Genomic DNA, 13,244 nt, shown 5'->3' with positions numbered 1-13,244 from the left:
GCCTCCCAAGTAGCTGGGATTACAGGCGCCTGCCACCACGCCCGGCTAAATTTTTTTCTTTTTTTTTTTTTTTTTGTATTTTTAGTAGAAATGGGGTTTTGCCATGTTAGTCAGGCTTGTTTCTAACTCCTGACCTCAGGTGTTCCCCCTGGCTTGGCCTCCCAAAGTGCTGGGATTACAGGCATGAGCCACCACACCTAGCCAGTATTTTAATGCACTCCCCAAATGATACTCATGATTGCTGAATTTTTAGGCCCACCATGTTAAGGGAAAGAGCACCAGCAATAAATTGAGAGACCTGATGTCCATTTATAAGGAACCAGTTAATTCAGAGTACACAGAAAGTTCAGTCAAACTCAAATGTATAGTTCATAAAATTGTGTGATATATTATTAAGAAAACAACCTTGTAGAACAGTATGTATAATACACTTCCATTAAAAATTACGTTGGCATAATTATGCATGCCAACAAAAATTATACATGGCATAAGCATAGAAAAATTGGAGGACTCTACACCTAAAAGTAGCAATTATTGCAGAGTGCTTGCAAGGCACTATAATTTCATATATGTCTATGGTGCTTGAGTGTTTATGGTAAGACTGTGTTACACATGTCATCATGAGACATTTATAAAGAGTCTATCACCTATCTATCCATCTACTTACCTATCTACCTACTTACCTACCTACCTATTGCTTCAACCATCCATCTCTGTGAAAGAATACTAAGTTGGGTTTCAGATTTAAGTCCTCGTTGGGCTTTCAACTAATAAGGCTACAGGAAAGCAATGTGATGGTTAAGAACTTGATCTCTAGATTCAGAAAAGACTTAGGTTCCAAACCTGACTTCATTACTTATATTAGTGACATGACTTAATTCCCCTTATTTCACTAAGTGTTTGTTTTCTCATTTGCAAAGGAGGATAAAAATACCTACCTCACCTTCCAAAAACCTATAACTCCAGTCCAATCATAGAGAAGAAGATCAGACAAATTCCAATAAAGTGGCATTCTAAAAAAATACCTAATTGGAGCTCTTCAAAACTATCAAGGTTATCAAAAAAAGGAAAGTCTGAGAAACTGTCACAGAAGAGCTTAGGGAAACATGACAACTAAATGTAATGTGATAACCTGGATGAGATCCTGGGATAGAAAAAGGACATTAGGTAAAAGCTAAGGAAATCATTGGAATGAAGCATGAACTTTAGTTAATAATAAGCATGAACTTTAGTTAATAATAAGGTAACAATAGTGGTTCGTATAATATAATAAATGTACCACACCAATGTAACCTATTAATAATAAGAGAAACTGGTTATGGAGTATATGGAAACTTTCTGCACTATCTTCTCAATTTCTCTGTAAATATAAATCGGTTTAAAAACATAAAAAAGACAATTTCCCAGAATGTCCATGGGGCTTAATCAATACAAATGTTGCAAATTAGTACCTTGAAGGCATAGAATGGGGGCCTAATAAACAGTAGCGATTACTATTATCATCTCATGTCTCTGTTTTCCTCATTTCCCATCTCTAGCCCATGGGGACTGGACTCAACCTCTGTGAGATCTCTTCCAGCTCGACGATTCTGGGCCTCTGTGGCTTAAATTCCTCAGGCATGATTCGCTGAATGTGAGTCATGTTCAGCATCCTTCTGACTTCTGTGGATTTGTCTCAGTAACGCCATACCTTACTATTTACTTTCTTCATTCTCCGGCTGTATGAGGCACTTAGGATCATCCGGCAGTTTCTTTCATAAAATGATTGAGACTCAGAATGACTAGCCACACACATTCCCCACAAAAGACCTCCAAGAGTTTCCAACCAGATCCAGATTCTGACATCAGAGGGGTTTCTACTGTCCCTATCACAAACGTCTGTGTATCTATGACTGTGACAAGGCCCCAGAGAGGAGAGAGAGAGAGGCGGGGGGGGATGGGGGGAGGGCCACTAAAAAGTGTTCCAAGAAAGAAAGAACTCCCCCTTCTCCTTTAACTAAATCCAGGATCCTCAGGCAGGGTTCCTATCTGTGTGTTTTAGGACTGCTTCACATCCCATCAGCTCTCTTGGAACCTAATTGTTTGCAGGGCCCCATCAGCTCTATCCAAGCAGAGAAATTACGCTCAAGCTGAAGTGTGCATGCTCTTCTGTGTGGCCCCAGAATGACTTGAGTCTACTGAATGGAATTTCATACATGTGTTGGGTGAGGTGATTTATTATAGGCGGTAATGGAAATTAATTTCACTTTGAACCCTGGGGCACCAGAAAATGCCTAAGTACTGAGCCATTTTCTTTAAGTAGGCTGTAAAGCTGCTACTTGCTTCTGACTGGGCAGCGAGGTGGCGATGACCACTTGTAAAACAATGAGCTGGAATAGGAGGTTAATGGGCCCTGGCCGTAGTCAGACAGCCTGTGCTCATCCTACCGGCCCCTGCTGTCACGACGCAGTCTTCCTGGCGCCACAGATAGCAGAGATGCTGGAGCAGTATTTGTATGCTAAAGCAGAGCCAAAGAAGGGGAAAGGGAAACATTCCTGGGGAGCCAATGACCGTTCTTTGACCATGAGTATTTGGCTGAAAGGGGTGGCCCTGTCCCTAGAAGTTCCCTTAGTAGGAAGCAGAATGGCTCAGAGCTATAAATGGGCCTGAGGAGATCCTGTTTCTAAAGATGGCCTCAGCAAAGGCTCTTACTGCTTAATATGAGATAGAGAGTATTTTCCAAGACAGCTTCTGGGTTCTAAGGCTTGCCATCATGGTCTTCTGATGTAAAGTTTTATAGAGGCATTTTAGTCACTATTGAAGGGCACAAAATTCAGGGACCATTCTAAGGCCTCCAGTGAAGCCATTCCACAGATCTTGTTGTTACACCACAATTATAAGTTTAGGTAGAAGATCTTTCAGGGAGAAGATCTTTCTGGGAGATGGGGCTCCTCTGGTAATTCATACAAAAGCCACACATGTGCTCACTATATTTAAGGAGCTATTGCTGTGTAACATCATGGATTAATATAAATACATATAAGTAAAAATTAGTTCTTGCTTATTTCCTCATTAGAATTTTTTATTTACTATCATATTAGATTGTTTGCTACTATAGAGCTTAGATGCCTGGCATGTAATACACCTTCAACACATTTTTTTTTTTAATAAATGAACTATAGAAAGTATTTTATTGACTATAAAGATGGACAGGGCACTGAACAGGTCTTTAAATAATTTCCAACTTATTGAAGAAAGGAAGCATTCATTTTATTTATTCATTTATTAATTTTTTCAACAAATACTTAATGCATGTTATACTAAATACCAGGTGACATTCTGGGATTTAGACAGTGAATGAGATCCATTCTGGGTTCCACCTAATGACTACTAAATTGGATTATCCAGTTGTTAAGTCTCAGGAATCAGTATTTTTTAAACATTCCCCAACCCCCAACAAACGATTATATAGAACAGATGGTTTGAGGAGTCTCAACCCAGTATCACATAGGACTGTCAGAGTTGTTTAAACCAAAGCAACTCCGTCTTGAATAGGAGCTGAGTAAAGCAAGGCAAAGACCTACAGGACTGAATTCCCAAATAGTTTGGCATTCTAAGTCACAGGATGAGATAGGAAGTTGACACAAGATACATATCATAAAGACCTTGCTGATAAAAGAAGTTGCAGTAAAGAAGCCAGCTAAAACCCACCAAAAGCAAAATGGTAATGAGAGTGATCTCTGGTCATCCTCACTGCTACACTCCCACCAGCATCATGACAGTTTACAAATGCCATGGCAACATCAGGAAGTTACCCTGTATCGTCTAAAAAAGGGAGGCATGAATAATCCCCCCTTGTTTAGCATATAATCAAGAAATAATCATAGAAATGGGCAAGGAACAGCCCTCGCTGCTCTGCCTATTCTTTTACTCCTCTACTTTCCTAATGAACTTGCCTTCACTTTCTGAATTCATCTCAAATACTTCCTTGCATGAAATCCAAGAACCTTCCCTTTGGATCTGAATTGGTACCCCTTTCTGGTATCATCTTTCTCATGAACCCCAAAGGGACAAAACTGAAGAAACTCCTGATCCACAGGAAAATTATCTGCATACATGTATTGGCTGACTTTGGGTAAGTGGGGTGCATTTACCGGGGTTAAGGGGATTGGGTTAGAGGCCCGACTTAGGTGAGTTAGAGTCCCTCCTAAAACAGAGAGGGTTAGAGGCCCCTCTTAATAAAAGGCAAGGATGCTAGACCAAACCTGGTTTGGAAGCCCAGCTTAGAAAGGTTAGAGTCCTTCCTAAGATGTATAGGGTTAGAGGCCCCATTCATTAAGGTTCCTTTTAGCTTAAAATGGGTTTGGCACCAAGGTATGTTAACTGCTATGCTCTTTGTATTAACCTGCCTTGTCCTCTTTGTTACATGAATCAACTTCTTGGTTGCTGTCTCCGTTTCACTGTCATTTTCTGGAGACTTCATTTAACTGGCCAGTTATGTCTTTGGGAGCTTGACCTTGTAACCATGTGGTGGTACTTTCTCTTGATTTCTGCCATCTGTAGGGCAGGAATTTTGGGTTCTTGTCAGTAGCCCTAAAAATCGTCTTGAGCAGTTAAAAGCCTTCGAAAGCTCAAAATTAGCTGCTGTAGGCTCCTGGGAAGGCCAATGGAAACTGTTCAATGCTGTAGTTCAGTGGTTAAGACTTTGCCATTTTGTAGTGGCAGCCTGGGTTCAATTCCTGGCTTAGAGAATAAGTCCTTTTTGGTTTGATATCTGTATGACCCTTACCATTTTATGATTTTCTTCCCCTCCATGAACCATCTTGAATTTTTCTTTCTCTGAGCACAGAAATATTGGCTGTTTGGCCTGGCTAAAGTTGGGTAATAAGAAATTTAAAAGGACTTTTTTTAAAGACTGCTATGGTTAAAAGCCAGCTTAACGAAAAGTGGATATTCAAGCTCTAACAGCCTGGGACTCCCTGGGAAAAACAGGCGATGCTACAGACCTCGTTTTGGGAAAAACCTCTGTTTTCCTCATGAAACCTCAGAAATCGGAAGTGGATAGATCCCTTTCAAAATCCTAAGGCTTTCTTCTGTTTTGCATTGTGTTATCTGATGTTTTTGACTTTTGGGGGTATCAGAAATTACTTCGCATTATGAGAGAGATTTGTTGTGTAATAATAGGTAGGAAATATACTTTTGGGGACAGCTAACAGCAGTTATGGGGGATACTCAACTTTTCACAAGTTTGGATCAGAGAAGCATGTTTTTGGCCACCTAGAAATACGGAGATGTCCCCACCCCTTATTGAGAGATAAGACTCCCATGGGATGGGCTGATTCCCTCCTTTTGGGATCCAAGATCTGATATAAAAATGGAGCCCTTCATTGGGGGAAATCTGTTCTGCCTTTCAGCTGTGCCTGCTTGCTGTAGAAACTGCATGCTTTCTTGGCTCTGTTCCTCCTAGGGCTCCACTCTGAAGCCAGTAATCCAATTAAGAAACTGGCAAATGAAAAATCTTACAAGTACTAGATCTCCTTCTGTCTTTGTATTGTTTATATATGGAAGAGCTTTGATTGGCTTAAAAATAATAAGTGCTTAAATCACATATTTTGTCAGAAAAGTAAAAACTGCTATACTTTTCAGTCTATGTGACTTAAATAATCTTTGGGAAAGAAAAACAGTTTTATATGCAAGGAGTGTAAGGACAATGAAATGTGTTTTTGGTAAAAGATTACAAGAAGTCATGGGAATGTGGACTTTTTTGCCTAGTTTAAAGAGGATTGCTTTAAGTTAAAAAAAAAGACCATGCTGAAGGTTTAAGCAAGTTGTGGAAGGTTTGTGAAAAATTAATTGTAAAAGCAATTATGTGTGTGGACATATTGGCTAAAATTAAAGGGATATTATTCAGTTTTTTCCATTAATTGAAAACTGGAATAAAAGTACAAGCTTTTCTTAGCACTGATCTCTTTAACAAAAACTTGTAAAGAATTATAAAAGGCTTATGAAGAAGAACATTAAAATTGGGTAGATATGTCTACAAGTTTTATTAAGGATAGGGTTTAACATTAATAGTATACTGATGTAGAAATAACATTTGGCTTATTTTTATGACTTATAAAAGTCATAAGGAAGTACTGTCAAATATAAAATAGTGTTTGGCTTTCTTTGGGGTTTATTTGTATAAATGTGTTATTGGTATGTGTTCCAAAATTATAAGTAACTCCTATATTTCTAATATGACTTAGCATTTGTTATTAATAGTTACAATTGTTACATAAAATCTTTTTGATTTTTTGCTTAAAATGTTGCAGATCCTTTGTCTTTCAGAGTCAAGAAAAATTTTATTTTTAGTTATTTACAGCTTGCAGCAATTGAGTAAAATATACTCCTGTCAACAAAATTTGGAGCATTTGTATTTCTCTCCACCTGATTTCTCCAGAATTTGGAAACTAGTTGTGAGTATTCTTCGCTTATGGCAATAAAGTTATTTGCATAAGTGTAATAAGGATCTGTTTTCATTTGTAACAGGACACAGTTGGAGAAACTGATTATTTTACCAAGGCCTTGACTGGCATGCTTCCCTTTAAGGAATCAAACTTGAATGACTTGTAGAGCCAGTAAAAGCCCCTTGGGAAAACTGACCAAATACCTTGTCTACACACTCCCTGTGCAGGGTTTCTGAGGTGGTAAGTAAAGAATGTCACTTTTTAACAGGCCCAGGAGCCCCAAGTTACCTTTACCCAAGAGGAGAGGAACTTACGCAACTCGTATAGGTATTTGAGGGTACAAACCCATGGCTGGGCCTGGCTTTAAAAACAGTCTTATCTGAGACTCCTTATGGAACAAAAGTTCAATCAAAGCCAATTAAAAGAAGCCTATGTGGCAAATAATTATTCTTGCTGCACTTTATGCAAATAATCAGGCCAAGTATGATAAAACAAATTGGTCTTACCATTGTTTGTCTTTAGGAAAAATGGGAGACTGGAGAGAGAAAAATTATGTTTCAAAAACTATGTTACACCTGTTATTAGATTCTAGTCTCAGTTGTTTTTTAGTTTTTGTCTTCAGTTTAGACTAACCATGCTTATTTCTGTGAAACAGCCAGTAATCTCTGATTGCTGCTCAGAAGTAACAAGAGGGTTGGGTCATGTAAAAATCTAAACCAGTATTCTAATTCTGGGCTCATATTGGAATCAGCTAGTGACTCCATATCAGCTTGGTTCCAACATTTGAACAGTTCATGGAAAACCTTCTAATTTCATTTACTTGGGATACTTTTACTTATTTTGCTTTACTGTTGTGGAATATATTGTGGCTGTACATTTTGTGTATGAATGCAGAATATGCTTCCTAAATATTTTCTTAAATACTTATTACTCTTCCAGATATTACCTTTCGTTGGAACTTAAGAGTTATGAATGGCTTTCACCAATACTGATGTTTTCTGACTGAGCTGCTCTCCACCTTGAATACAAGAGACTCTAATAGTTATGCAGGAATATCATTATGCCTATTCAGCATGAAGAAGTTACAGAAGATGCATCTGTGTCCTTCTGCAGCCCTTGGGATTAAGGGTTCTCCTATAAAAGCCAGGGCGGAAATATGAGAGGCGTTTAAACCAGAGCAACTCCATCTTGAATAGGAGCTGAGCAAAATAATGCTAAGATCTACTGTGCTGCATTCCCAGATAAGTAGGCATTCTAAGTCACGGGATGAGATAGGAGTTTGGCACAAGATACAGGTTATAAAAACCTTGCTGATAAAACAGGTTTCAATAAAGAAGCTTGCTAAAACCCACCAAAAGCAAAATGGCATTGAGAGTGACTTCTGGTTGTCTTCACTGCTACACTCCCATCAGCGCCATGACAGTTTACACATGCCATGGCAACATCAGAAAATTATCCTGTATGGTCTAAAAAGGGGAGACATGAATAATCCACCCCTTGTTTAGCATACAATCAAGAAATAACCATAGAAATGGGCAACCAGCAGCCCTCAGTGCTGCTCGGCCTATGGAGTAGCCATTCTTTTATGTTTTGACTTTCCTAATAAACTTGCCTTCACTTTATAGATTCAGATCGAATTCTTTCTTGTGTGAGATCCAAGAACCCTCTCTTGGGGTCTGGATCAGAACCCCTTTCTGGTAACAATCATGCTTGCATTTTTATGTACGAGCTTTCTCTTTCAACCATTCTACATCAACTTCTGTTTTTCTCTGAGTTGTATTTTTCATTGTTCTACTTTTTTATTTGTAAAAGAAAAACAGAAAAAATATGTGTAATCATAAACTACCTCAAATCCTTTAGGGAAAGACACAAGGCATAAAACTGTACAACTAAAAGTGCATTTTTGGGCGGTGACTCATGCCTATAATCCCAGCACTTTGGGAGGCTGAGGCCAGCAGATCACGAGTTCAAGAGATCAAGACTATCTTGGCCAACATGATGAAACCCTGTCTCTATTAAAAATACAAAAAAAAATTAGCTGGGCTTGGTGGCACACACCTGTAGTCCCAGCTACTCAGGAGGCTGAGGCAGGAGAATCACTTGAACCTGGGAGGGGGAGGCTGCACTGAGCAGAGATTGCGTCACCGCACTCCAGCCTGGCAAAAGAGCGAGACTCTGTCTAAAAACAAACAAACAAACAAACAAACCAAAAACTGCATTTTTAGTCTATTTGTAATTACATCACATGAAAACAGCTGATCAGGTTTTCACCAAATTTGGAGAATCCATTTGTGATCACTAGACCTCAAACAGAAGCATTATGCTTGTTTTAGATGGAATTTACTTCAGAGAGTCATAAGGAACTTCAAAGACATGGACAGTTATCCTCCTGAGGAGCTAAAACAGAGGTGCATGAGCCTAAATTATTGACCGACCATAAAATATGTACCATGGACATTAAGATGTCATGGTCAGAGGTAACAAACCTTACTTTCAAATTTAAGTCCCAGATTGAAAGTCAGAAGAACAAGACCCTTCCAATGGCTGCTTCTCCCACAGCCAGTTCTCTGTAATAAGCGTGAAGTTAAATAGTAGGAATTCATTACTTAAATGAAAATTAAATCACTAAAGATCTATTTCACAAATCTAGGAATTAAAAAATAAAATAAAACACATATTTTGGCAACTTTAAAGGCACAAAGAACACTGACAAAAAAATGGACCATGTAGAGTAAGAAGTTCATACACACTAAATGCAAGGCAGGGACAGATGGGTGAAACTAATGGAGCTTAAGTTTCAGGGCTTGTTTGCATTAGTCCCTTACAAGTCTCTGGGGAGAGCTCTAGGAATGTGTTTATGTGGTCATATGTCTTGTTAATCTGCAATATTTTACACTCAACTGCACTCAGTCAAGACCACTCTGTCCCCCTTCAAAGTTCCTGTTCTTGTACTCCCCTGCATGTCCGGTATTATTGGTAACTGGTACAGCCACAGACATTCCAGGGACCTTAAGGGCAAGTTGAGCTGGGGACACAATGAACTTGAGATTGATGGTGGATCTTCATGTGGTTTACAGTCACTTCCCTATATGGTTGAGTTACAGTTAGCTATCCTGGTCTAGAGATAGCTTCCAGGAATAACCCTATTGCCTTCTATGCTGACTCATCCGGTGTGGTAAAATGAAGGCATAAGGCCTGAGGCCACATCGTGACATAAATGTTTCCTGTGGCACTCAGCATCAGTAGTCTGTGGGGAGTGGTGGAGAAACAAGGTTTAGAATGTATAGAACCAGGAGCTGGTCTGTGGAAAAACCTTCCAAATTTAACAACTTGTTAAAGTTTTTTCTAAATTTGACAATTCTAAAAATTTACATGATGATACCTAAAATGAGTTGCAAAACTGAAGTAAACTTGCCTAAACTACCAATATTTTTGAAATATTTATATTAACTGTGATCCACAAAAACCACATCCAACCTTAACAATGGGGTGACGCCACTGGTAGAGACATTAGTGCCCCTTGCCCTGCATAGTAGAGGAAAGCTGGAAGAGCCTAGACTTGGAGGAACCAGGCTCTCAAGTGTCTCTGAGAGCCTCTAGGGAATGCTGCAGCAGCAAAGGAGAAGAGACTAGACGGCATTTTTGCAAAAGTGGACTCTGTATTTGGGAACCGGGCTTTTTGAAAAGTAGGGGCCTGGGAGTGTCTTGACTCTAACTTACCATGTGAACATTTGAGGATGAAAAGTGTAGCATGTAGCTTTCTAGTAGAGAAGAACAAGAAAAATGTGAAACCTTGGGTGGAGGGAGAAGGAGGCACTATGCTTTCTTTCTAACATCCTCTGTATTCTGGGAGAAAATGATTCTCCCAGAATTAAGACATGGGCACCTCTACTTCTTTAGCAGAAAATGATATGTAAACCGAGGAAGGGAAAGCCTATGTTTCCCAGGCATATTTGGATCTATAATTATTTGAGGTCATGAACCCACTTATGAAAATAAATGGCCAGTGGTTCTTCCTTAACGTAATTGGGTTAAGAAAAGAAAGAAGCTTCTGGTAGAATTGCTCTTCCAGCTTAAAACTGCATCTGGAGCTGTTAGGATACTGAGAACCAGCCCTCTCTAGCTGCTTTTGCCAGAAGGTAACTGTATTAGTCAGGGTTCTCCAGAGACACAGTACCAAATATACGTGTGTGTATGTATATATACATACATACACACACGTATATATATGTAATATGTAAAGATATATATACACACATGTAATATATGAGGATATATATATATATATACAGAGAGAGAGAGAGAGGTTTGTATATTTATTTATTCTAAGGTATTGGCTCATGTGATAATGGAGACAGAAGTTTCATGATCTGTTGCATGCAAGGTGCAAACCCAGGGCAGCCAGTGATATATTTCAAACGCCTGAGAGCCACAGAATCAATGGTGTAGGTTCCAGAGTGAATCTGAAGGCCTAAGAACTAGGAGTATAGAGGGTGGGAGAAGATTGATGTCCTAGCTCAAGCAGTCAAAGTTAATTCAACCTTCTTCCATCTTTTTATCCTATTCAGTCCCTCAGTGGGTTGGATGCCTGATGGCCATTCACACTGGGGAGGGCAATCTGATCTACTCAGTTCACCTCTTCAAATATTAATCTCTTCGGGAAACACCCTCACAGATGCGCCCACAAATAATGTGTAAGTAGCTATCTGGAGAACCAATGGCCCAGTTTAGTTGACATCAAATTAACCATAACAGTAATCCAGCTGGCAGGCTTCTTCCCTCTTTGCGTTGGAAGCTGAGGAATGCTCAGAAGGGCCTTTACGGTCTTCTCAGTCCAAAAAGACTTCCATTCTAGAATTTCTGGGCAGGAGTTCCAATCATAGATCTTCATCTCAGAAGTCACCTGTGGCTTTCAGAAATGAAGCTATAGTACAAAAAGATCAGCTTCGGAGCTAGGCAACCTGGTGAGGGCCCCAGCTCTGCTACTTTCTAGCTCTACAACCTCAAGCAAGTTATTAACTTCCTTGAATCACATTTTCCTCATCTGAAAGTTGTAGCACTCTTACGCAGAAGGTGGTGCCTGGCACTTAAAAGTGTTCAAACATTTTTTAGTTCTGCGTTACCTCATCTACATATCCCTCCTCACTTTTCTTTTATCGTAGGTACTTAGACTCTTCAAAATGTACCTTCTCCCAGTTTCATACTTTGGATTTTAAATATGGTGACTGAGACTCCCTGATGGTTCGGGTCTGTGTTTGGACCCAAATCTCATGTTGAAATGTAATCCTGAAACTGGAGATGGGCCCTGATGGGGGGTGATTGGATCAGTGGGTTGGTTTCTCATGGTTTAACACCATTTCCCCTTGGTGCTGTTGTTGCAATAATGAGTGAGATCTGGTTGTTTAAAAGTGTGTGACAACTCCTCCTTATCTCTCTTCCTCCGGCTCCAGCCATGTGAAGTGCTGGCTTCCCTTTGCCTTCCACCGTGATTGCAAGTTTCCTGAGATGTCCCCAGAAGCCAAGCAGATGCCAGCATCACATTTCCTGTACAGCCTGTGGAACTGTGAGCCAATTAAACCTTTTTTCTTTATAAATTACCCAGTCTCAGATATTTCTTTAGAGCAGTGCGAGAGCAGACTAATACACTGGTCTTTGGTATAAGTGGCCTGTTTTGTGTTTTGCCCATTTAGAATTACCACTAGAGATAGGGCTTCATTAGGAAAAGAAGTGGCCTCACTATATCATATAGCTCAAATTTGAATAATGTATGGACCGACTTTAAAGGGAAAAATTATCTCATGAACTTCCAGTGTTGACAAATTACTTTTGGTAGCATGTTATTTAAATATGTACAATATGAAACTAAACATAAACTCCATTTGCTTCTATTTCTCAATGATGTATACATAGAAACCAAATTTGTTTAAATATAAGCAAACTATAAATGTAGTAAAATGTAAATCAACACTAACATTAATATGACAAGTTATTTTGCTGAAACCAAATGGCCACTGTTTATGTTGTGGTGCATGCTACGGTACTATGTGCCATATAATTACTTCATTCTCTCACCACTTTTATCTATTACAAGTACTACTAATCCTTTGTATGATGTGCTGTGGTGGTGTTTAGCCTTCACATGGTACATAATGATTAAAGTACATATTAAGTCTGCATGCCTTTGTTACTAGCTGGCTATAATTAAATTAGTACTATTTAATGACACTACCAAACATTTATATATTTACATATTATGAGCTAAGCATTGTTTCAGTATATTAATTTATTTAATCCTCCTAACATTCCTATAAAAAGATATTTTAATTTCTTCATTTTACAAATGAGGAAATGGAGATATAGAAAGACAAAGTAATTTGCCCAAAGTCACACATACAGTAAATTGCTGACTTGGAATTCCAAACCAGGTGACCTGAATCCAGTATTCTTATTCTTAACATATACTATTCTTTTGAATACACTGTAACATAGACATAAAGTGAACATGGACATTTAAAATATGTGGTTGAAAATTCGTGATAGTATTCTGTTGTAAGTACTCCATGATCATGGAAATCATCTAGAATATGTCGTATTGCTTTTACTTAAGAATGCTATGGAAATAAACATTTTTTTCTAATTTCGCTACAGAACTCATGGAATTCTGAAAATATATCCATAGGAATTTGCAGTGTTAAAAAATTTTTTTAAAAAAGGAAAGCCATTGAAACAGATGGACCTATAAATAATGACCTTTAGCACTGCTCAGGAAAACTAAATCTCCAACTGTAACAGCACCTCCTCTTAATCTGCTTTATT

The sequence above is a fragment of the Rhinopithecus roxellana genome, chromosome 15 (assembly GCF_007565055.1).
Source record: "Rhinopithecus roxellana isolate Shanxi Qingling chromosome 15, ASM756505v1, whole genome shotgun sequence".
NCBI classification, from domain to species: domain Eukaryota; kingdom Metazoa; phylum Chordata; class Mammalia; order Primates; family Cercopithecidae; genus Rhinopithecus; species Rhinopithecus roxellana.
This window is presented reverse-complemented; position numbering follows the sequence as displayed.